The following is a 27,081-nucleotide window of genomic DNA, read 5'->3' as shown; positions in this document are numbered from 1 at the left end:
CCGAATAAAATACAAGCCGCATTACCATGAAGGCATACACAAGATAAAGTTGCTGCTTCTTTTGGTAGAGGTCATTCTGTGGTATGCACGGGAGGCTTTGAGTACGTAGGGTGTGCGGGCGAGTAGATGGGGATCGGCTTCCCTCTTTCGAAGGGGTATCTTGTAAGTGGAGAAAGCCGCAGGAAATGAAAAACCACAGGAAATGAATGACACAACTGAGGCGGACATGGACTCTTTTACCACAGTGGGAACAGATGCCTTGCCTTAGAGGCTCACTCTTGACTAAAAGCTTCTTTGAGCTCTCCCGGTCTTGTTGAAGGCAGGGAAGGTACTGTGCTTGTACCCGGACGCAGGTGGACATTTCTTCAACCTGTTCACAAGGTAGGTTCATCAGAAACCTGTTACCGTGAGGATGTAATAGTGAGAATGTGTCCGCCTCGAGAATTTGTAGGGCCACAATACCTGAAAATCGTACATAGAGTTATAAACTAGGTACATCTTACTTCATTTTAGCATGCATTTGAATACGTTAGGGATTTTAAACACGTCATTTATTTAAAAATGCAGTCATCGCTTTACTTCTAGCTACCTAGAACAGGCTATTATGTCCTTCATTTGTGAGCAGCTGCTTAGAACTCCATATACAGTGGCACACCTTCTTACCTTGAAAACGAAAAATGAGTAGTACATGTATTAACCAAAGGCTGGCTGAAGGCTCGAATAACCATATGATGAATTATAAATAACCACCAAATGCAACACAATTCACAGAGCAGACTCAAAGGCTACTGATGGTTATTTAGTAAAACCAATTTGAAGTCTCTCATTTTTAAAATTGTGTGGATGGTTAACTTAATTGCTCGTCCATGTCTTCAGCCATTATTGTTTATCAGAGTTGGGGCTTAGCTATTAATAGTACAGCAGGTGCTGTATCACGGACCCAAGTGTGTGAGGCGTCCACTGAGCCCACTTTATGGCTATCTTTTACTATCCAACTGGGGATTGGGGTGGCTGATTCCTCATGCTTGCATTAGGGCCCACGCGATCCTTGCCAGAGCTGTCTGCAAAGACAACTCTGCTACATTTTATTAGGTGAAAGAGACTATGGCCCTCATTACAACCTTGGCGTGGACCCCCGGGCAGCTGCCAATGCGGCTGCACTCCCGCCGCAGTCATCAGGAGATCACCGCTGGGCCGGCTGCCCACCGGCCCAGCATGGAATTCGCCCGCAACACGGGAGCCGGCTCCAAATGGAGCCGGCGGTGTTGCGGCCGTGCTGCGGGTGCAGTTGCACCCGTTGTGCTTTTCCCTGTCTGCATGGCAGACAGTGAAAAGCTGCACGGGATGTGGCAGGGGGCCCCTGCACTGCCCATGGCCCCCACGGGCCCCACAACTCCCCTTACCGCCAACCTGCTAGCAGCTCTGCCCTGGCGGATTAAAACCGACGGGACCACTGTGGTGGGAAAACGCCGGTCCCGGCGGTGCGACCTCGGCGCTTTCGCCGGGGTCGTAATTCGCTCTGAAGCACCGCCAGCCTGTTGGCGGTGCTTCCTCCAGAACAGCCCTGGCGGTCTTTGACTTAATGTTTTTTGAGTGAGTGTGAATCGAATGGACTTAGGACAAATTAACGTCAAATCAGATATTTAAAGAATATTTTGGTTTGTGGGTGCTAATGTTGCAAACTAACTCAGCAGGAGAAAAACAGAAGATATCGAATTAATGTAACAAGTTAGCATAATCAGATTTTAAGAATGTAAATTCACCACATACTGTTTCTATAAAACTATAGAAGCAGAACTTCTGACATCAGTTAGAGGTCCCATGCCCTCAACTGCCATTCATAGACAGATCAAATATGACAGTAGTTTCTACGCCATGTTGTGAGAAAGGGCCTCTTTTGACATAGTAGCCTCACTTTTGCATGGAAAATGATGTGCTTTCAAACTGTAAGTGCCCTGGGCCCCTGCTAAGTAGGTTCCCAGGGCCAGATCTCTTTCCCCCAAACTGTAATGTTTGGCACTTCAGCCACCCTGCTAAGTCCCTATTAAATGGTACTCCTGGTACCCCGGACATGGGTACTGAAGAGGGCCCCCCGGAGCTGCATCATCAATTGTGCCACTCTGAGAGGCCCCACAGAAGCCTCATGCAGACTGCCATTGCATGTGCATGACAAGGTGTATTTAAAAGTTTCAAACTCGGCATGACACTCTCCAAGATCGCCATGTCCACTAACACAACATGCAGTATAGATTATTCACCCTTCTGGCAGGCCATCCAGCCTTAAGGCAGGGTGCACTATAATGACTGTAAGGGCATATGTGTGCATGAGTAAATATGTCCCTACTGTGTCTTTGCAAAACCTTAAGACATAGTGGGTGTGCAGGGAAGCCATAGCAAATACATGTGCTGAACACTGGTCATTATACGTCCCCCAGCTACATGATGGCCTCACTGAATACTGGGTTGTTTGGTTCCAAACAACTCAGAATAATACACCCACACTGATGCCAGTTGGATTTGTTATAAAGTGTAACCAGAGGCACCTTAGTGGTGCCCCCTGCAAATACTAACAGCCCTGGCATGGTTGCTGACTGGTCTTAGCCAGCCTGCCACCACCAGACAGAAGTCTGGACTCCTGAGGTGAGAGCCTATGCTCTGTGGAACCAGAATACAAAGCCTTTCCATGATTGATGTGTTACACCTCCCTCAGGCAGGCACCCTGCACCATCGGTCAGCTTCAGGGGCTTTACAGCCTTTGAAATCTGATCTCTGCCTTTGCTGCTAGCAGCAAATGGCTGCCCAATGGCTTTTCCTCCGCTTTGAGGGAGAAAGCCAGCTGGAAATCTTAGCCAGAGTAGGAGGAGTGGTCACACTCAGCCTGCACCACCCTTCAGGTGTGGTAGGTGAGGTGACCACTCCATTTAATTTTCATCCATCTTGGATGGTAAGAAAACAGGCAATCAGGGTTAGGGATTGTAGGAAACTACCATCTTGCCTAGCATGTTATCCCCATTTTTACATGTATGTAAATTTGCTAGCCAGCACCCCAGTTCTCATAGTTTGTGGCCTGAATGTTTGTACCTGTGTAGTGTCTAACTGTGTCACTGAGGCTCTGCTAACCAGAACCTCAGTGCTTATGCTCTCTCTGCCTTTAAATTTGTCTCTATAGGCTAGTGAACATTTTACCAATTCTGATTGGCACACTGGAACACCGTTATAACTTCCTAGTATATGTAACCTAGGTACCCAGGGCATTGGGGTTCCAGGAGATCCCTATGGGCTGCAGCATTTCGTTTGCCCCCATAGGGAGCTTAGACAAATCTTACACAGGAATGCCACTGCAGCCTGAGTTAAATAATGCACATGTTATTTCTCAGCCATTTTCACTGCACTTAAGTAACTTATCAGTCACCTATATGTCTAGCCTTCACTTGCTGAAGGTTAGGTGCAAAGTTACTAAGTGTGAGGGCACCCTTGCACTAGGAAAGGTGCCCCCACATAGTTCAGGGCCATTTTCCCAGACTTTGTGAGTGCGGGGAGACACCATTACATGTGTGTACTACATATAGGTCAATACCTATATGTAGCTTCACAATGGTAACTCTGAATATAGCCATGTAACATGTCTAAGATCATGGAATTGTCCCCCCATGCCAACTCTGGTATTGCGGTGCCAATCCCGTGCACCCCCGGGGCTCCACTATGGACCCCGGGTACTGCCAAACCAGCTTTCTGGGGTTTTCTCTGCAGCTACCGCTGCTGCCACCCCACAGACAGGGTTCTGCCCTCCTTGGGTCTGGGCAGCCCAGTCCCAGGAAGCAAAACAAAGAATTTCCTCTGAGAGAGGGTGTTACACCCTCTCCCTTTGGAAATAGGTGTTAAGGACTGGGGAGGAGTAGCCTCCCCGAGCCTCTGGAAATGCTTTGAAGGGCATTTGCATAAGCCAATCTACACCGGTTCAGGACCCCCCAGTACCTGCTCTGGCGCGAAACTGGACAAAAGAAAGGGGAGTGACCACTCCCCTGTCCATCACCACCCCAGGGGTGGTACCCAGAGCTCCTCCAGTGTGTCCCAGACCTCTGCCCTCTTGGATCCAGAGGTGTGAGGGCACTCTGGAGGCCTCCGAGTGGCCAGTGCCAGCAGGTGACATCAGAGACCCCTCCTGATAGGTGCTTACCTGGCTAGGTGGCCAATTCTCCTCTGAGGGCTATTTGGGGTCTCTCCTGTGGGCTTTTCCTCAGATAACGACTTGCAAGAATTCACCAATGTTCCTCTGCACCTCTCGCTACGATTTCTGCCAAGGATCGACCGCTGACTGCTCCAGGACGCCTGCAAAAGTGCAACAAAGTAGCAAGAAGACTACCAGCGACATTGTAGCGCCTAATCCTGCTGGCTTTCTCGACTGTTTCCTGGTGGTGCATGCTTTGGGGGCTGTCTGCCTTCATCCTGCACTGGAAGCCACAAAGAAATCTCCTGTGGGCTGCTGAAATCTTCCCACTGCTCCAACAGGCACCAAACTTCAGCGTCACTGGTACTCTGGGACCCCTCTCATTCTGACGAGCATGGCCCTTGGAACACAGGTGGTGGACCCAAGTGGCCCAGACTGTCCAGTGGTCCAACTGTCCAAATTTGGCGGAGGTAAGTCCTTGCCTCCCCTCTCCAGACAGTAATCCTGTGCACCGTGTGAACTGCAGCTGCTAGGGCTGTGCAACTTTCCAAGGAATCTTTCGTGCACAGCCAAGCCCAGGTCCCAAGCACTCTGTCCTGCATTGCTCAACTCCCTGAGTTGAACTCTGGCTTTGTGGGACCCTCTTTTGTAGTGTTGAGATGACCGCTGTGCTCAGTCTTCTTGAACCCGTGTTCAAGGACTTCTGCGGGTGCTACCTTCTTGTGCATGGGCTCTCTACGTTGCTGAGGGCCCCCTCTGATTCCTCTCGTAAGTGCTGACATCCTGGTCCTTCTTGGGCCCGGGTAGCACCCTTTTTTTCTTTAACCCCAACTCTTGCAGCTAGCAAAGCTTCTTTGTGGTCTTTTGCCAAAGAAACAACTCTGCATCCTTCAGCACTCCGTGGGACATCTTCTGCACGAAGGAGATGTTCCTAGCATCTTTCGTTGTTGCAGAATCTTCAGCTTCTTCAATCCGGAGGTAGCCATTTTGCACCTTCATCTGGGGTTTAGTGGGCTCCTGCCTGCCCTGGACACTTTAACGACTCTTGGACTTGGTCCCCTTCCTTTGCAGGTCCTCAGGTCCAGAAATCCATCTTCAGTGCTTTGCAGTCTGTTGTGGTCTTTGCAAAATCCTCTATCACGAGTTTAGTGTGTTACTGGGGAAATAGCAGTACTTTACTCCTACTTACCAGGGTCTTGGGGTGGGGTATCTTGGACACCCTTAGTGTTTTCTTACACTCCCAGCGACCCTCCACACACTATACTAGCCTAGGGGTCCATTTGTGGTTCGCATTCCACTTTCTTAGTATATGGTTTGTGTTGCCCATAGGCCTATTTCATCCTATTGCATTCTACAGTGTTTGCACTTCTTCCTGACTGTTTTAGTTACCTGATTTTGGTTTTGTGTATATTTTTGTGTATTTTACTTACCTCCTCTGAGATATTTGTGGCACATTGTCACGAAAATAAAGTACCTTTTTTTTTGGTAACACTGAGTATTGTGATTCTTATGAATTAGTGCTATATGATATAAGTGGTATAGTAGGAGCTTTACATGTCTTCTAGTTCAGCCTAAGCTGCTCTGCTAAAGCTACCTCTATCAGCCTAAGCTGCCAGAACACTACTAATCTACTAATAAGGGATAAGTGGACCTGGCACAAGGTGTAAGTACCATCAGGTACCCACTATAAGCCAGGCCAGCCTCCTACACTGGAGCATTTGGATTCATAACAAACAGATGGAGGGAACTACCTGCAGGGCCTCATTGCTTTTTTCTTCTTATTTTTTTACAAAGAAGCATGGGGTACTGCCTACTGGAGAACTCGCACATTGGCCACAGGTGAAAGGAACAGAAATGTGTGCATCTCCTGTCTACTGCAATAGACTGCTCCCAATACTTGTTCAATACAATTTTGACAATTTTGTGAACAGAGTAAATTGTGAAAACACTTTCTAAGGAAAATAATCTCTCAGATCTGCTTCTACTGTTCACCTGTGAACGGTACCTACATTTTAGTGAGGCTGTGATGGTCCATATGTGTATTTGTGAGTGTGTGCATGCATGCGTATGTGTATACAGTTTAATTACATAGTGCCGGTTGCCACTGTGTAGTTATACTTGGGTCAGAATTTCACAAGAAGAGTATTTTTTGTTTCGCTAATAACTTTGGTGCAATTTAAACTAATCTGCACCACTCTTTAAAAATAAATCCACCTCAGTTCCTTTCTGGAACACATTAGAAAAAGGAAAGATCTAAAAGATTGATTTCCCATGTTAATTCCTTTCAAAAACGTCTGTTGTAGCTATCGAAAAAACAGCTCAACAGAATTCCACCAAATGTGGCAAAACGGTAGATGTTTACTCAGAAAGTGTGCTTTTGTGATTTGATGTAAACCAAAAGAGAAATTTTTCAAGAATTCACATTTGCAAAGGTGATCATAAAGGTGTTAAGGAATAGGTATATCTGGACTGTTGGTCCCGCAGGAGTTCTTCAGTTCGTAAATATAAAAAACAGGGCTCTGTGATTGTCCAAGGAAGTTTTTTATCAATTATTTCAGTACCACAATCTGATTGGCTAGCCACAACCTAGACAAAAAATTTGCTACTGCCGTTAAAGGACTCAGGGACTCGGTCCCTATTTCCTAAAACTGTTTTGGAAAAAGATATATCAGGCCAGGGTGGGAACACCGTGACTCCCTAGCACTTGTGGGGTGATAGGGGAGTCCAGAGGGATCCCAACAGGGCCAAAAAAATGTGTCAACATATTTATATTTTTGGGGGGCCTTGCAGTTGCAAAGTTCTGCCAGGCTACTAGATTCTTTTTTGTTTAATTGCATACTTGGATTTTCTTTATGTTTTTCCTATGTCTATGTGTGTTTGCCCACAACGATCATGTAAAAAAATGACACAGTAACAAGGATGGTTACTATATGATGAATGAACATGTAAAGCATAAATGTGTGCTCATCTTTACATTCACAAGTTTTTGGCTACAGAGAAGTGCATGACTCTCCTTTGTCCAGTGAAGTTTAGTTAATCCCTGATATTGGGTAATTTGATAAACAAAAGGGTGAGTGATATGCATGTGATACACAAAGTCTGCTTGCAGTACTGTGTTCACTCGTTATGTCTTGTGTTGAAAATAAATGTGTGGATTTGCTGTGTTCACTTGAGGGTATCTAGTTACTCATATCACTAATGTGAAACTTATGAACTAGTTTTTCCCAGAAATCAGAGTCGCTTTTAGTTTTTCTTTCAGGTGGAAATTAACTGGTTCAAGTATCAGGTTTGAGAGCTTGTTGCCTCCACATATAGGTTGCACGTCAGAGAGTGCTCCTGTGTTCGGGACCCTACAGCCCAAAAGAACGCTGTTACGATGCCATAAATAACAACTCAATTCTTGTCCTTTTAAAATAGCATCGTACTCAGTGCGAGTGGAGGAAAGGAGGCAACCATCTTGAAGCTCCTGCAACTGAGAAAAGTTGATCTGAGATAAGATCCCCGACTTCGAGATAGGTTACCGAACCTGGGGACCCTTGCACAGCAGGAAACCATCAGTGCAACATGATGGAGTTTGGGGCGGGTTGATGTTGCCATTGCAGCAGTAGCTAGCGCCTGGCATCCAGAGAGGCACAACCTTGTCATGGGAAGTCAAATGTGGAGGGATGGTCCTGAGAGCAACAGGGCATCTCATGTCCCTGAGACATGGCAAGGAGGAGTCCCAGACAATAGGGCCATCAACAGCCTGATGGAGCATTGGACAGGCCTACAAGCATGTAAAAGAGGGTTGAGGATCTCAAGGCACTGGTGTGTGTAGAGGGGAGTGATAAGTCTACCCTCACATGTGGTAATAAAATGATTTAAGTGTCATACAAACCCCAAGACAAAATAATAAATGGTATGCCTCAAGTCCCATCAGATGGTTCTTGGCCCCAATATCAAGTCACGAAGATCAATATCTTGTATGAGAGGAATAGCAAATACTAGGGACAAAAAAGACCCCTCATTTATAGGAATGTGGGCCCAACCAGGGTTGGGTAGGAACACCACAGATGGAGGCATGCAAATGCAGAATAACCCTCTCCTGACAATAATAATAATGCAAGACAAAGCCATGTGCTGCCTAGGGTCACGAAAGACTGTCTTGACAGCTTCTTAAAGGAAATAGAGTCAGAGGTTGTGTCAACTCAGACAGATATTAAGTCATTCCTCTAGGAACATCAATGGGAGGTGGCAGAATGTGGCAGAAGAATTGGGCGACTGGAGGGAGTAATTGATCAAAGATCAGAGAAATAAGCACAATTGTGGGCCACAATTTAGGTGCTAGAACAATTCATAAAATTGCAGGCAGGTGATGAGATTTAAAAATGTGTGCCAGGCAGCAGCTTAAAACAAGAATAAGAGTTGTTACAGTGGGTGCTGAAGGAGACAACACTCTAGAGTGCACCTACAGAAGGATACCATGGAACATCCAAATGTAAGTTCCTCTAGAGATCCTAATTGGAGTGCACTTCTTGGAGGACAAAGACCTAATTGGGCAGTGTGTCAGGTAAAAAGATGTCATGATCCATAAGGGGCCCAAACTCCAATTATTCCATGACCTCTCAGCAATCACAGTGAAAAAACATAGAGTCTTCCTCCCTGTCACCTTGTCACACACTATCTGAGAGAACTGTAGTTTCACTACCAGGGGGATCATTCTTTCTCCATACTGTTCCCATAGAATTGAATGTTTAAGAGGATCTGGTCACAAAATATGCAAAAGACACTCTGCAGCTAAAGGAAAATGAAGAAGAGCGGGAGGCTAGTGTTGCTTCTCTTGCCAGAAAACATTATGTCTGCCTGGCAGAAGGTCAGGCACAACAGGAGTACTGGAGGGATCTTTAGGAATACCATGGCTGAGGCAAAGGTCGATGTACTACCACAGCGGAAGCACATGGGGTCCCGCAGAGTAAACAGACAAAGAGAAAACAACTAGCTATGGACCAGAGAAAATTGCAATGAAACACTGATCTTCCAGTGGTAACTCAACAGTGACCTTAAGTCTAGCCTCATTCTGAGGGCTGGGATTCACTTGCAGTTGGGTGGAGACAGTCCAAAAGGACATATAACAGGCAAATATCGCTAGACTTTACTCAAATGGGCACCTCATGTATTAACACACTGGAAAAATATGTCCCTTAAATTAGAGATAAGAGTTGGGTTTAGTTGGCCCCTGTTTCTGCTTGGTTTGGGGACATGTGGGGAGATTTCTCAGGTACCTGAAAGTGAGAGAGGATGTATAATTCCCTAGGGCTCGTAACACAAGCTTACAATAACAATATACCATTCAGTCGCCTGTTCTTGAACAGAAATGGTTATATTCTCAAACAAAAGGCACCCACTCTGGAGTTGTATCAGAGGTCGATGGCCACCTCATATCGAAAAAGCCTTCAATCTGGTGTGGGATCTTGAGCTCAAAACAACCCACAAGCCATCCTCTGGCACAAGGACTATGGGCCTGATTTAGAGTTTGGTGGAAGGGGTTACCCCTTCACAAAAATGATGAATATCCCGTCTGCCGTAATACAATTCCATTACAGCCTATGGAACTTGTAATACAGCGGTTGGTGTAGCTGTCATGTTTGTGACGAAGTATCCTTCTGCCAAACTCTAAATCAGTCCCTATGTCTGATAGATTAAAATAGAGGTCAATGGACCTGTAATTAATAAATGCTTGGAAACAACTCCCTCCTTAGCCTACTTCTTTTTCATTTATCTCCAATCCACATCCTCACACATTGATTATATCTCTGTGTCACTCTCCTGCCTTGACTACATATTTGAGACAAGCATGTCAGACATATCACACTCTGACCTTGACCACACAGAAATATTGTGGGGGAAGAAGGAGAGGCCTTAAGGGGTAGACTATGGAATTTGTAGGTTAACATCTTTAGAGATGTTGACCTAAGGAACGAAATGGCAAAAGAAATAGGAGAATTATCTAAGGCTAACGCACCACAGGATGTCAACCCAGCTACTACCTAGGATCAGATCAAAGCACCCCTCTGCTGTATGGTTTTGCAACAAGGAACACAATGTAATTGTACCCATACTGCAAAATTGGGTCTATTCATAGTGACGGCACTGGAAGATACTTCTCTCCATTTGGAGATTTGAATTGCATCCACGCGTGATACACAGATGTGATCAGATCTTGCTGCAAAGCCGTTCTACTTCCTTACACTCCTGTAGAAAAACTGGAAATATGAGATACTTATTGGAGAGTGACTTCAGCTTCATGATGGTCCCAGATGATGACCCAATTGCCTTCCTTACATGTTATCGGCCTGCCAAGACGAAACCAGCATCATGCAGCAGAAGCCTGGTGATTGCTGCTCTGGTGAGTGCTGATCCGGATGATTTGACCTGCTAGCTACTCCCTGACTTGCCCTTAGTTGAGCTGCTCTCTTTCCCCCTGAATGTTGCCAGTAGTTCTTATAGTGCAGGTGGCCATGGGTCTAGTTGCCAGCTTGCACCTGCAGCATTCCATCATGGGCTACCACTCCCTTCCTGAACAGACCTACTCTGACTGTGGTCCTTGAAGGATAGATTTTCTCACCAGTTCCTGACTATTGCACTGCATAGTGCAGGCCTGGAAGGACAGGCTAATTTACTGGCTTCTTGCCTGTAGGCATTTTGCAGCTTCCAACTCCCTCCTGAGGCAACCTCCTCAAACTGCGGGCCTTTCCAACACTGCATCGTTATCGGTCACGCGGGCTAAACATCCTGCCTTTCATGCAGTCCCTCTCCTCCCAACTTTTGCTCAGCCATGGCATTCCGGTCTCCTCCCGGTGCATGACCTGGACAGTTCCCCTGTACTGGTTATACTATGAAAAATAAGACTACACACTCTTCCTTCAAAATCCCTGGCAAAATCGACATACCCACAATAATGACATCAATAAAACCCTGTAACCACTTTAATGATCCTCTGCCCACTGAGCTCACCAAAGAGCTTGGATCACCCATACTTCCATTATGGAATTGTCAATGCATATCTCTCTCAGGGCATGGTTCCTGATTGCCTAGACTGGACAGGTCACCCCAAAAAATACAAATGTGGATCAGCCAGACCTCAACAAATTCTGCCCAATCTCCAACATCCTGACTGTAGAAAAGCTACTTGAGAAATGTGTACACCTGTAACTCTACAAACACATTGAACAATTCCGACTTCTTGACCAATGCCAATCAGGCTTCAGAATCGAACATAGCACTGAAATGGCTCTGACACACGTAGTTGATGATGCCCCAAGATTGCTTGATCAGAACAAACCCTGCCTACTTATAGTCCTTGATCTCTACTCTGCGTTGATTCAATCAAACATGACAGCATGATTGACCTCCTCGAAAATTGGATGGGTCTGTCTGGTACTGTTTTAAACTGTTTTGCTTTCTTCTTTCATAATGTAACTCAGAGAATCAAAGCCAATCAATCCCTTTTTGACATCACACAAGTAACAATTGAAGTAGCTCATGATTCCAAGCTCTCACCTATATTATTCAACTTATTAATGGAACCTCTTACTGAAGGCTTGAAGCACTCAAACATTCATTAACACATGTACGCTGATGACACACAATCGTATTTGAAAATCTCCTTACTTAAAGACATAAAAACGCTGAACTGCACCTTTTTGAAAACCCAACAAGGGCTGACCCACAATTACCTCATGCTTAACACCTTCAAAACGGAATTCCTTTGGATTGCCCCTCACAATCTCTCTGTTCCAATAGAAGATTTTCTTGAACAATTTATAGCTCTCATCTGCTCCCCTCACATTATTTATTCTACTCGATCTCTAGGTATAACTTTGGACAAACATCTGAATATGGAAGATCTTTTCCTTACAACCATCATGGAAGCAAATTACTAAATGGACATTCCAAGGAAAACCAAACCTTTCCTGTCCCCTGAGGACTTTAAGGCAGCAGTACAGTCTCTAGTCATCTCCTGATTAGATTACAGGAGTGCTACTTTTGCTGGCCTACCCAAAGTAAAGCTGGCTCCGTTAAAGACCACATTGAACTCAGCTGCCGAACTCATAACAGGTTTCAGGAATATCGACCACATTACTCCTGACCTAAAGCATCTAAAATGGCTCCCAATTGAAGCTAGAATCCAATTGAAGATTGCATGCATGAAGGACAAGGGCCTTCATCATAACATTCCTATCTACCTGGCCAAAAAACTTGAGCTAGTATATAATAGTCGTACCTTAAGAAGCGCTAACTCCCTGCTGTTGAATTCACAGAAGTTCAATAAAAAGAGCATTTACAACCTCTCCTTCTCCGGCCTTGCCTCTAGAATTTGGAATGTATCACTGCCTGAAACCAAAACAAACCCCTTGACTACCTCCTTCAAAAAAGAAGTAAAAATGTTTCTGATGCATAGATATCTTCTCTAGGAGGCCTGAACCTTCCTAACTTCTCTAGCGTCTGGTAGACTCCCTTGGATCTTGGAGCTGCCCCGCTGAATGATATACTGTATTTGTTATTGCTCCCTGCTCATTACTCATCTGATTGACATTTGCTGTTTTCTTTTCGGTTTATGTATGATCTGATTGCTATTCGTACAGCCCTCTGATACCCTGAAGGGTCATGTTCGCGCTATATAAAACCCCTCAAATAAATAAATAAAATAAAAATAAATATATCCCGGAAGATCAAACCCTACCTGACCATGACAAGAGGCCAAATAGAGTTTATAGGGTAAATAGGACCAAAGCTATCTTCCTAAAGTCAGGCCAAATGCCTTGTCAGAAAGAAGTTACATCAAAAGGCAGGAAAGCACATAGCGAAAATCAAGAGCACTGATGGCTCTAAGACAATCTGGGAATGGGATAAATATGTAGCTTTCAGGGTGTTCTTTGAATCCTAACATGTTAAAAACAAGCAATGTGGTGAAGACATTCAAGTCTATACAGAGAGGCACACATGGCCAACCCATGCAGAAGAGCTTAGGGATTCCCCGAAGGTGCTCATAGACATAGAAGGAATAAGGAAATACCTGAAAACTATCGACCACAGCACCTAATGACACCATGTGTGGGCCGTATTTACAATACAGTGCACCATGGTACACGTTAGGACACTAGCATCAAAATTTAGGATGCTATTGTAGTACTTTGCAGGAGTAGCACCATAAATTTTGGAGCTAATCCTGCAAAAGGAGGGCCATTAAAAGTAATGGGCACGTTATTTTAACTCCTACTCTGAGCAGGCATTAGAAATTAAGCTAAAAGTGGCACTTTGAAATCTTGTAGATTTTACTGCACCATTTTTACAGGCTTCCCTGTGCCGCAACACCCCATTTGCATGTAATATGCTTGGTGCAGGCATATTGTGGCTGCGGCAAAAAGGGGCACACTGCAAGCATTGCCCACTTTGTAAATATGGTGAAGGAGAATCGCCTCCTTAATGCCATATTAGTATAAAAAATTGGGCTAATGTGCCGCTAAGAGGCGGTAGGGCCTTGTAAACCTGGCCCTATGTATTTTAATAGAAGACCAGACCCAACAGCATCCCAGTATTCTTTAACAAAACCTTCCTTCATCACCTAGGTGGGCCTCTTTAATATCTATTTCAGTCCTGACTCATACCATGTACAAAGCTGATGTGTTGCTTATGCCTAATCCTGGGAAGCCCCATGAGGAATGCTTATCACATAGACAAATAGCCCTCCTTTACACTGACGCAAAAATATTTACCAAAATCTAGACAAATAGCTTACACAGGCTATCAAGCTTGATTGATCCAGATCAAGTTTGCTTCATAATACATAGTCAGGGGACTGCCAATACCAGATAGGTGGCTGTTAGACCTGACATCTTTGGCATGGGTTCCCCTAAACTTTTTGCCTTCTGCCCTCCTGTTTGCTGACTTTGGTTTTGCTGGCTTTGGGCTTTGAGCATTTTACCACTGCTGACCAGTGTGAAATTACATGTGCTATTTCCCTAAAACATGCTACAATTGGTTTATACACAATTGGAATATTTAATTTACTTACTAGTCCCAAGTAGAGTGCACTCCATGCACCCAGGGCCTGTAAATTAAATACTACTGATGGGCCTGCAGAACTGATCGTGCCACCTACTTCAATAGCACCTTAAAATGATTCAGGCCTGCCATTGCAGAGCTCTGCATGCAGTTTTAAAATGCCATGTCAACCTGGCAAGTTTTCACTCTTGCCAGACTCAAACCTTCATTTTTAATATATAAAAGTCACACCTAAGGTAGGCCCTGGGCAGCCCTCAGGGCAGGGTGCAGTGTGTTTAAAAAGTTGCACATTGTTAGACCTGACAGCCTTAGGGGGGTCACTCCAACTTTTTGCCTGCCTCCCTCCACATTTTGACACTGTTTTTGCTGGTTGAAGTGCTAACGTTTATGCTCTCTCCCTTAAAACATGGTGACATTGGCTCATACCCTAATGGCATATTTAAATTATTTTTAAGTCCCTAATAAAGTGCACTGCATGTGCCCAGGGCCTATTACTTAAATGCTACTAGTGGGCCTGCAGCACTTTCACCATGTCTCAGGCCTGCCATTGCAAGGCCTGTGTGTGCAGTTTCACTGCCTCATCGACGTGGCATTTAAACGTACTTGCCAAGCCAGAAACACCCCTTTTTCTACACATAAATCACCCCTAAGGTAGGCCCTGGATAATCCACAGGGCAGGTTGCTATGTAGGAAAAAGGCAGGACATATACCTGTGTGTTGGATATGTTCTGGTAGTGGAAAACTCCTAAATTAGTTTTTTTACTGCTGTGAGGTGAACACCCCTTTCATAGGCAAATATTAGGGCTGCCCTCATATACTGTTTGAGTGTTAGGTTCTAATTAAAAGGGGTAAACAGGTCATATCTAGTGTAGTGTAGCCATTTTTAATATAGCTTCATGCACGTTAGTTTGACATACTAGGCCGCTGTGCACTTTGCCCTAGATACATTTTATTCAGCCTCGCATTGTTATTTTACAATGACCAGTTTTACGGTCTTGTTTTAATTTCCTTCTATCACACTGTTTAGCTTAGTTCAGCACTGTGTTCTCAAATAATGCATTCTTGAACGCCCTGTGCTTCAGTCAAGGCTACAGTCTGGTACATTGCCGGTAAACGTGGTAGAAGTTTAGTCTCTAGTATTCGTAGAAAATACACATCCTTACATAGGGCCATTTTCTTTGAACATCTGCGTGTTAGTTATAAAAACACTTCCTAGTCCTAGTACATGTCAGAGGGAGATTCCGGCCAGGAACCTACAACTAGATGCTGACTGCCCCGTTGCCGATGCTGATGCAGATTACAGGCCTTTGCTCAGGCATGAGGGTTGATGTCCTCCCGGGGGAACCTGAAAGGCAGGCTTAGAGCTTCACACGCTGTGCTCAGAATATAATTTAGAGAGAACATAATCTAGTGGCACTATGATAGCCTTATTCTTGTGCTTCACTCTCATCGTTACTATTTCAATCCTATTGTGTTGTGTAGTTCTGGTTATTGCAGCTCACGCTTTGCTATCTAAAATGCAGTTGTTTTATTAAACCAATCTTTAAAACGTAAACTGCCTTTGTCATTTCTATATGAGACCGTACTGTGTATGAGAGAACCGGTTGTGACCTGAGTGACCACGACTTCCCTGGGAAGTACTAAGATGTCATGCGCTCGGCTGCCCAATCGTCTCTTCCCTTGGGAGAGATGAGGCACTGCAATTTAGACGGAGCAAAACCCGGATTTAGAGTGACGAGGGTCCTTCACCGTGGGTCAGACTTATTCCCCCACAATGTGAACGATCTTGCCAAACTCCAGTAGTCTCATTAGGATAATGAGAGCCTATGCGACACTAGTATGGCCAGAATGATAATACAAAATCCTGCTGACTGGTGAGGTTGGATTTTATATTACTATTTTAAAAATGCCACTTTAAAAAGTGAGCTTTTCTCTGCACTTAAAATCCTTCTGTGCCTTACAGCCTGTCTCCAATCCATGTCTGAGCTGGGCTGGTTGACAGCTCCCTTGTGCATTTCACCCAGACAACCACAAACACAGGATGCTCAGTCACACCTGCACACATCTGCATACTGAATGGGTCTTCCTGGGCTGGAAGGGTGGAGGGCCTGACACTTACATTTCAAATGACAGTGGCCTGCCCTCACACAATGGACTGCCAAACCCCCTACTGGGACCCTGGCAGACAAGGTTGCACTGAAAGGGGACCTTGTGCACTTCAAAACTACTCTTTGAAGTCTCCCCCACTTCAAAGACACTTTTGGGAATATAAACTGGGTTCCTGACCCTACCAACTCAAACTTGGCTTGAGCTTGCCTCCTGTACCTGAAGTCTCAGGGCCCAAAATACTTCATCTCTGCAAAGAAACTTCTTGTGCGGCGAGAATTGATGCACAGCCTGCCGGAATTGACACACAGCCTGCCTAGCGGTGAAAGAATCACCGCATTGCTGACCCGGAACGATGCTGCCTGGTTCCCTGAGTAGAGATCGACGCAGCACCAGCGTTGCGACTGGAACTTTGACACACAGCCCACTAGATTGACACATCGCCGAGCCGGAACAACACAACCCGACTTCCTGCAAGAGGAATCGATGCAGCACCAGTCGTGCACCAGAACTACTCTGCATTGCACACCAGATCGACGCAGCAACTGTGACTTTGTCCCGCACGCCCACGATTTTTCATGCATCGTCCCTGGTTGTCAAAAGACCCCGCATCGCAAGGAGGAGTCAAGCCTGCTCGCCGGAATGCAACAGAAAGTCCTTGGTGCTTGGAAAAGAATGGATGCATCGTCTGTGTGTGCCCAGAAATCCTATTCACACTTTGTTTTCCTCCTCTGTGGTCTTCATGCGTGTCATTTTGAAGCAAATCAGGTACTTTGTGCGGGCAAGAGACAATTGTTGCTTTTAAGGACTAAAGACTCTTCTTATCATTACAAAAGTGATATTTCAACTTGTGATTATCAAATCTTGATAATTTTTACCTTAATTTAATCAGATAAATATCTTATATTTTTTTAAACCTGTGTGGTGTCTTTTGTAGTGTTCTCACTGTGTTATTGCATGATTTATTACACAAATACTTTACACATTGCCTTCTAAGTTAAGCCTGGCTGCTTAGTGCCAAGCTAGCAGATGATGGGCACAGGATAATTAGGATTGTGTGTGATTTACCCTGACTAGGATTGTGATCCCTATATGGACAAAGGTGTATACCTCTGCCAACTAGAGACCTCATTTCTAAAATACATGCACTTTTAACATTTACATCTTCAATTGTCTTTCCCATAAGTTAACATTGGGATTGCCTTATTACATTTTGTAAGTTTAATTTCCAATTGGGAATAGATGGGACCCCCAAGTTTGGTGTCTCTGGATTCACAATTTAAAATCACAACTTATGGTGAAGCCTGATTTTAAGTTGTTATTCTGATAAAGCCACTTTTAAAAAGTTGCAATTTTCTTACTTTAACCCTTTGGCAGCCAAGTATGTAACAGTTATGTCCTTGCCTGCGGCGCTGAGGCACCAAGGACGTAACCATTGCGTCCTGTACTGGCTCATGGGGGGAGCGCTAGTGCTCCCGCCATGAGTCTGGCCTCAGCGCCCCCACTGCAGGGATGGAAGGGGAATCACTTCCCCTTCCACCCCCCCACCCCGTGGCGTCTGATGATGTCAGCGCACAATTGTGTGCGCTGACCTCATCAGAGGCCTGCCCCTCCGCAGAGAAATGCTTTTGCATTTCTCATCCAATCACTGGAGTGGCCGAGAAAGGCATTAAAGGCGAGGAAATATCTCTCAGCCTTTGGCGATCGGGCAGCAGAAATAACCACTAGACACCAGGGAATGTTTTTTATCTCGTCATTGTCATAAGGGGAGCGGGCCCTTGGGCAGCTCCCCAGGGGGCCAAATTATTTTTAGGACATTTCTGCCCCCCATGGAGGCAGATCGGCCTATTTTTAGAAGGCCAAAGCCCACCAGAGACCAGGCAAGATTTTTTTTTCAAAATAAGAGGGTCCAAAGTTGTCCACCAGTGGGCAGATTGAGCAATTTCCCCCGATCCACATGCTGGGGGGCAGAAAGTCTAATAGATGCCAGGGAATTTGAAAAAAAAAAAAAATAGTGGGGTGGTGGCTATCAACCAGTCTGGGCCGGGTTACGCCCCCACCCCAACTGAAGGAGGTAACAGTCTTTCAGCTCTCCCCCCACACACTAAAACATCTTATCCCACGACAAGCAAGAAGACATTTGATTATTTTGGGTTTTGGTTTTACATTTGGGCCACGAGTGCTTGGTAACTCTCAAAAACGTCCCACTTGAAATGGCGAGGGCTGCACTTTTTTGTCTTTGGGACGCTGCCATGTAGAAAAATCCACAAGACCTAGACACATCTGAAAACTAAACCTCTGGTTGATTCCAGGGTGGTGTGCTTCACATGCACCCGCCCCATTTTCTTACCCACAATGCCCTGCAAACCTCAAACTTTGCTGGAAATCACACATTTTCCCCACATTTTTGTGATGGAACCGTCCGGAATCTGCAGGAATCCACAAAATTCCTACCACCCAGCATTGTCTCATCTATACCGATAAAAATTCTGCTGCACTTGTCAGCCTAAAAATGTTTTTTTTCAAACTGCCCTTTTGGACCCGCTTTCGTTTCCCCTCAATTTCAACATGTTTTTTGCCCTTCCCTGTCACCGGCACTTGATCCACCTACACAAGTGAGGTATCATTTTTACTGAGATTGAGGGGAACGTTGGGTGGTAGGAAATTTGGCCTGGTGCAGTGATCCCACACAGAAATGTGGGAAAATGTGATTTTCTTAGCTAAATTTGAGGTTTGCTGAGGATTCTGGGTAAGAAAACATTGGGGGATCAACGCAAGTCACACCTCTCTGGACTCCCTTGGGTGTCTAGTTTTCGGAAATGTCTGGGTTTGGTAGGTTTCTCTAGATGGCTTCTGAGCCCAGGACCAAAAACGCAGGTTCCCCCGCAAAAACAGGTAGTTTTGTATTTGATCATTTTGATGTGTCCAGATAGTGTTTTGGGGCATTTCCTTTCGCGGGCAGTAGGCCTACCCACACAAGTGAAGTACCATTTTTATCAGGAGAATGTTGGGTGGAAGGAAATTTGTGGTTCCTCTCAGATTCCACAACTTTCTGTCACAGAAATGTGAGGAAAAAGTGTTTTTTTGGCCAGATTTTGAGGTTTGCAAAGGAGTCTTGGTAACAGAACCCAGTGAGAGCCACACAAGTCACCCCATCTTGGATTCCCCTAGGTGTCTAGTTTTAAAAAATGTGGCTGAGTTATAGGCCAAAATCCACAGCTAGGCACTTTGCAAAAAACAGCTCTGTTTTCTTTGGGAAAATGTGATGTGTCCACGTTGTGTTTTGGGGCATTTCCTGTAGCGGGCGCTAGGCCTACCCACACAAGTGAGGTACCATTTTTATCGGGAGACTTGGGGGAACACAGATTAGCAAAGCAAGTGTTATTGCCCCTTGTCTTTCTCTACATTTTTTCCTTCCAAATGTAAGACAGTGTGTAAAAAAGACATCTATTTGAGAAATGCCTTATAATTCACAGTCTAGTATGGGCACCCCGGTATTGAAAGATGTGCATATAACCACTGATTCTCAATACCTTATCTTGTGCCCATTTCGGAAATACAAATGTTTTCTTGATACCTATTTTTCACTCTTTATATTTCAGCAAATGAATTACTGTATACCCGGTATAGGATGAAAACCCATTGCAAGGTGTAGCTCATTTATTGGCTCTGTTAACCTAGGGTTCTTGATGAACCTACTAGCCCTATATATCCTTGCAACCAGATGAGTCCATCAGATGTAACGGTATATTGCTTTAAAGAATCTGACATCGCAGGGAAAAGTTACAGAGTAAAACGTGGAGAAAAATGGCAGTTTTTTTCACCTCAATTATAATATTTTTTTATTTTAGCTGTTATTTTCTGTAGGAAACCCTTGTAGGATCTACACAAATTACCCCCTGCTGAATTTAGAATTTTGTCTACGATTTAGAAATGTTTAGCTTTCTGGGGTCCAGCATTGGTTTTATACCCATTTCTGTCCCTAACTGGAAGGAGGCTGAAAGCACAAAAAATAGTAAAACTGGGGGTATGTCCCAGTAAAATGCCAAAATTGTGTTGAAAAAGTGAGTTTTCTGATTCAAGTCTTCCTGTTCCTAAAAGCTGGGAAGATGGTGATTTTTAGCACCACAAACCCTTTGTTAATGCCATTTTCAGGGAGATAAAAACACAAGCCTTCTTCTGCGGCCTTTTCCCCATTTTGTATTAAAAAAATGAAATGTTTGCTGTATTTTTGCTAATTTCTTGGTCTCCTTCAGGGGAACCCACAAAGTCTGGGTACCTCTAGAATTCCTAGGATATTGGAAAAAAACAACACAAATTTGGCAGTTGTAGCTTATGTGAACAAAATGTTATGAGTGCCTAAGCGCAAACTGCCCCAAACAGCCAAAAAAAGGCTTGGCACCGGAGGGGGAAAAGGCTTGGCAGCAAAGGGGTTAAATCATCCAGTGGGCTTTGTCTGTCTCTGAATACACATCTAGGTGGGTAACAGCTCAGCTCTTGTGCATTGCCTGCAGACAGCCACACACCAATAGATGCCTGACTGGCCATCTACATGTTGATGGCCCATCCTGGGCAGCATGGAAGGGAGGAACTGATACTTCCCCCTGAATGGGCTGGGTCCTAAGCCCTCATAAAAGGGCTTCATAACACCTTGTAGTGTGTCTGGAGCCAGGGAAGTAAGGGAAAGAACTTTGTGCTCTTCAATAACCTCACTTTGGAGCCTCCCCCAGTTGAATTATTCCACTGAGTATAAGAACTAAACTTCTGACTGACTAACTAAATCAGCACACATCTTGACCTGAGGACGTTCTGCCTGGATGAAGGACTGCTGTGCTGCTGTAAGGATTGTCACTCTACATGAACTCTGCTGGACTTTGCTGGACTCTTGCTTTGTCATGCCTGACCTGCTGCCCTCCTTGCCTGGGGGTGATAACTGGACCTGCACTCTGTCATAGTGGGACTCTTGCTCTAGGCAAGACTGCTGGTTTAGAGGTGACAGCACTTTTGTTTGTAGGCAACTAGGCCAACCCTACAACAAGTCACAGCTGTCGGACTAACCCTCCTGGCTCACAAGCAGTAACTCACCAAAACCCAAATAGTAAAAGGTGATTTGTGGTAGCCTTTACCCATGAACTCACGAGTGTGACATCTTAGGGAGTTGTGGTTAAATGGAGATTACCCTTTTCTCACATGAGCAACAAGTCTCAGTCACACACAGGAAATTAAGAAGAAACAGTAAAGTTTTCAACAGGGTTTTATTAACAAGACTGCAATCTACTGTAAAATGCATGGGCTGCAATGATAATGAACAATAAAATAAACGGAACTGTAAAAGTGAGAGTCATGAATACAAAGACCCCCACCATGTTTCAATAAACATAAGATGTGAGCTAGGCCCTAATACCCTAGCATGATGAACATTATCTCTAACCTAAAGAGAGCTAGGTGTATTAAACCTAATCTGCCAGTACCATGTCCATGAGAAGAGCCCCCAACCCTCGTTACCTTGGAATGAAGTCTCTAGGTAAGAATCTGTAGGGACACAAAGGCTGGGTCTGCATCAAGGCGATGTGTAGCATAGATAGCGTTGATGGCATCTGGTAGGAATCCCTCTGATATCCTTGTCTGTGTGAGATGTATTTATACAGATCTTGTAGGACGCCTGATGCAGGTATGTTCCCAAACAATAGATAAGAAGACATGCTTGGGGCGGCAATTATTTAAACAATTCCCTCAAAAGTACATCATGTTCCTGTCACCTGTAAGTGGGAAAGGGACATGACGTGAATACCTACGTATATCACTTGTCTTTGAAGCTGACTGTGACTCCTTCACAGAGTGGCACTGATAACGTGAAATCAACAAAACATCTTCCTAACTATAAATATAGCAGCCATCTTGGAAGAAACAATTAAATAAATGCGCTAAAACAGAGCAGGCTTAGTAAGTTAAAAGTTACTAGGTGACAGGGCACAGGCCTGCAAGCCAGAAGGCTAAGCTATCTCCTGGTTCCCGATAAAAGTAAATAGGAAGAGATGGGACCCCCAAGTTTGGTCTCTCTGGAATCACAATTTAAAATCACAACTTGTGGTGAAGTCTGATTTATAGCTGTTATTCTGAAAATGCCACTTTTTAAAAGTTGCCATTTTCTTACTTTAAATCATCCAGTGGGCTTTGTCTTTCTCTGAATACACGCCTTGGTGGGTGACAGCCGGGCTCTTGTGCATTACCTGCAGACAGCCATGCACAAAGGGAGCTTAGGAATGCCTGAATGCTCTGCATGTTGCAGGTCTGCATGTTGATGGCCCATCCTGGGCAGGATGGGAGGGCAGAACTGTCACTTCCATCTGGGTGGAGTGGGTCCTGAGCCCTCACAAAAGGGCTTCATAACCCCTTGTAGTGTGTCTGGAGCCAGGGAAGGAAGGGACTTCAATAATCTTGCTTTGAAGTCTCACCCAGTTAAAAGGCTCCACTGGGTATAACAACTAGACTTCTGATCCAACTAACGAAATCAGTACACTTCTGGACCTGAGGACATTCTGCCAAGATAAAGGATTGCTGTGCTGCTGAAGAGACTGTCACTCTGTTGAAACTCTGCTGGACTTTGCTGGACTCATGCTTTACCATGCCTGCCCTGCTGCCCTCCTTGCCTGTGTGTGAGAACTGGACCTGTATCTCTACATTCTCAGAACCAAAGCGACTTCAAGGGCTTGCTGGCTTGCCTCTTGTTCTGTAGTCTCCAGGACATCAAAGACTTCACTCACCCCTACTTCAGATTGTGGGGTCTGCCATCTGTCATTCCTACCATTCCAAGTTGCGTCTATCCAGTCCTGGGCCCTTGGAAGTGGGTTCTACAGCTTTTTTCTACAGAAATCTACACATCGTCATCACTACACTAATCAGAACCACAGCATTTCTCCTCGATGCTGATGCATCACCCCTGCCGATGAGGAAAACAACATCAAAGCACAAAGTGTGCACTTTGGAATCGGCACATTGCCTTCCGTGCCGATGCATCGCATTCACAACGCCGGCACATCGCCGGCAATGCATCTCAATGACAACGCATTGCCTTCATGGCAAAGGGTTTAATGCCGCACCATTGCTCAAGGACAACACACAGATGACTGCATGGCCTGACAATGACACATCCCTGACTGTGTGGATCGAAACTGACACATCGCATTTGCATCATCTCCTGTGCTCCTCGCATTGGATCCTCAACATCGATGCAACCCTCCACACAAGGTACTGTCTCAGTAGGACAAGGTTGGTCCATGTATCCGGCCCATGCTCCATCCTGGTCAACCTGAACTTTGGATGTAACCCGGTCTATTGCGACCAGATTGCCCGGGTTGGAACTTTTATCTTTTGAGCACTACAATTACATATATTCTTTATAAATACATACCTTGACTTCTACTTATTGGATTTTTGTTGTTTGGGTCTTGTTTTGATCATTGGATTAAGATTTATTGTTCTAACAAGGTGAGAATTATTTTTGGGTGGTTTTTTTACTGTTTTACTCTTTTAAGTGTTGAACAATTACTTTACACATTGCCTCATAAGGTAAGTCTGCCAGCTCTGTGCCAAACTAATAGAGGGTGAGCACATGTTAATTTATGGTGTGTAACTGACTTACCCTGACTAGGATTGCAATTCCTGCCTCGATAGGGGGCATACCCAGAGGCTGGTGCCACAAATCTCAAGGAGAGGGGGAATAAAAATAAAATTAAAAAAAAACGTACCTGTTCCTGGCGCAGCCGCCTTCCACGTTGCTCCTCTGCTCTTCTTCTGGTGTCTCAGCATTAATTGGGACACAAGAACAGGCTCCCCAGCAATCGCGGTGCTGCTCTCATGCTAAACCTAGCATGAGAGCTGCATCAGGATTGGTCTGAACGACTTGGACTGCCACTCAGGCACTGCACTGAGGTCTGTGCATTTTTTCTATCCCAGCTATGTACCACAGCCGCATTGTAGAAACCTAAGTGCACACCAGCCAAACACACATGCGCACTTGGGCACAGATTTCACTCACCCCTCCATTGGCCCAGCCCGCCCCTCCCTGCACCTACTGATGGCTGAGCCAGCAGCTGAAAGATAAAACAATAATTAAATATTGTTTTATCTTCCAGCTCCTACCTTAGCCGGTGGGGCAGCGCTCCTTCACCATTGCGAAGGAGCCACCCCTACGGAAAAAGGAAATTAGGAAGAATCTCTCTGTGATATTACTATGACTGGATGCAGAGAGGGCACTCACGAGTCAGCTGAGAGTTTCTCAAAGCAGTCCTTGATAAAATGTCGCTAGGGAACAATTCTCTATAACACTGAAGAACATAACAGCAATTAGGAGAATTCCACTTACTAAAGAAGAATATCTGCATGCAGTGCTGGAGGAACTTAACCATTTTGAGAATGTATTCAGCTTTAAAATTAACAAGAAAAATACCAGTAATTCTAATCTTGACAGTCCCATCAGAAATAGTGTCCAGCCTATATCTTCTCTCTGTTTGGGGCATCTAAGTGTCCTCAAAATGAATATATTTCTAAATGTCATAATCATGCTTCGGTCACTCCAGTTAGTTTCCCCAAATCCACTAAATAGGCCCTAGAGAGATGCTTGATGAGCTTAATGTGGAGAGGCAAACTGGCCGTTGTCCTGTGGAGAATACTGGTGGCTCCACAAGAAGGGGCAGGGGATTAATGGGGTTCTGGCCTGCCCCAACTATGTCAATACAAGTATTCACCCCACCTCTGCCACATCCTAGAAAGAACAACAAATGAAACTGAGAAGAAAATTACTTTTTAATGACCTGGCACTGGTTGGGTGCTCACTTTGAGTTCTGGCTAGGGACGGGCATAACTGGCATAATTCTCTGTAATGTAATTACTTACATTTACAGCAAAATTACTAGTAGTTACTTGTAATTGTTCATAATTATGTGAGAAGCTTAATCCAGCATTTAGTGCTGTTTTCTTCATGCAAAGTGCACCCTTATGTACAAAATAGGCCCAAGGAATCATTTTGCTTTTTAGAAAACAGCACTAAATGCTACAAGACATGAAAAGCAGTAGCCAGTAGCTTTCACTCTCTTTTAGGTGGTTGTCCCTGTGTTCCTGCTGTAGGATGTGTGCCCCAAATTACTCTTTATTACTCAAGCTGGCGTAATTGCATAGTTATGGTAATTTTGCAACACAAGAGTAATACGTAATTACTGAAATTACTCTTGATAGTCCAGAGTAATACAATTTTGACGAGGCCAAGTTCTGGCCTGGTTGAGGAGAGGGTACCTGACAACTCCAGTTAAAATTATGCAAGAGGTATCGGATCAAATAGCTGAATTAGGGGGCCTAACGACCTTCCCCACACCACAGACCCTGAACTTCTCCATGATTTCTCCCTGACTTTGAGGGGAAACACTTTTCAAAGGTGGGAATAGGGGAATGCTGGATACCAACAGGCCTCTTCTACAGAAGAAAAACACATCCTACAGTGCAAGAGTATGGCATTCAGGAATCAGGCATTATCGTCATTGCCCACTTAGGCACTGGACGCTCTTCTCTCCCAAAATGTAGCAACCACTGGGAACCTTCCTCAATTTGCAGCCTTGGTCAGGCTTTTTTGTAATTTGACATTGCAACATGGCCCAGCTTGAAAGGGCCAGTTTGTGGGCTGTTACTAGTGGTTCTGTCATTGCCCAGAGGACCACAAAACAACCCACATACTGGCTCCTGCAAACTGGACCACCTGGCAGCGCTATGCTGTCATACTGCCCAAAATGTCAATTGAGAAGCTCACACAGATCCAAAAATCCTAATTCCAATGACAAAGAAAACTACAAGCAAGTGTAAAAGGCAGAAATAGCCCTATCAGCATAGATGGTTCAGCAACCTGCAAAAAGAAACTGATGAAGCGATGACTCCCTCTGGTCAGACATCCCTAAGGTATAAAGAAGCATCGCCAAATGGATTCAGCATCCAAGGTAATGCACCAATTATGCATGAGTCCATGGGGCTTCATCACATTATACCCAAATACATTTAACTTTGTTGGTGGTGCCAAGAGGATGGGGTACATTTTTCATGTTTTTTAGTTCTGCAGTACCATCCAGATATTCAGAAAGAAAGTAATAATCCCCATCATAGGGGTAAGTGGATTCCCAATCAAGACAGAGCAGTAAAAAAACTTAGTGCCAGATGTAGGAAGCCAAAAAATTGCGAGTCGTTGCGACTCGCAATTTCCGACTTGCAAAATGGTATCCAACAAGAAAAAGCGACTTCATTTTGCCACTCGCAAATAAAGTCACACCGCAGATTGCGAGTCCGCAAATTGCATGCAGGTGCAGCAAAACAGTTTGAAAAACACTCCCTGGCTCCTGCTGATGACATCACAGCCAGGAAGATATCAAATACACCTGGGAGGAGGGAGGACCACACCCTTTTCTAACTGCTGAGCAACCACCTGGAGGAACAGCAGCAAGAATGGAAGACTCATGCAGTGCAGGCAGGAAGAGAAAACTGATGTTCTCTGAAAAGGAACTTGAGGTGCTGACAGAGGAATGCTGCCAGCACCATGGCCAGCTGTTTGGAAGGGCTGCCCTGAGTGTTCCAGACACGGAAAAGAGGAGAATCTGGCAAGACATCCAGGAGAGGGTCAACGCCATAGGGGTGAGCCACAGAAGTATAGAAGAAATAAAAAAACGGTGGTATGACCTGCGATCCAGGACAAAGGAGAGGGTGGTAGAGCGCCTCAGGTAGATGAG

At 44.9% G+C, this 27,081-nt stretch overlaps 1 protein-coding gene across 1 annotated transcript in view; it reads left to right on the top strand.

Annotated features, from left to right (window-relative positions):
• The first annotated feature begins 270 nt into the window (after nucleotides 1-270).
• LOC138259683 (C5a anaphylatoxin chemotactic receptor 1-like) overlaps nucleotides 271-27,081 on the top strand; it is a 147,637-nt gene continuing 120,826 nt past the window's right edge. Inside the window, exon 1 of the mRNA XM_069207566.1 lies at nucleotides 271-381. The gene's annotated coding sequence lies outside the window, so the exon portion shown is untranslated. The remainder of the gene's footprint in view (nucleotides 382-27,081) is intronic.

Source organism: Pleurodeles waltl, chromosome 9 (genome assembly GCF_031143425.1).
Source record: "Pleurodeles waltl isolate 20211129_DDA chromosome 9, aPleWal1.hap1.20221129, whole genome shotgun sequence".
Lineage (NCBI taxonomy): Eukaryota > Metazoa > Chordata > Amphibia > Caudata > Salamandridae > Pleurodeles > Pleurodeles waltl.
The sequence above is the reverse complement of the archived record's forward strand: the minus strand, read 5'-3'. Positions and strand labels throughout refer to the sequence as shown.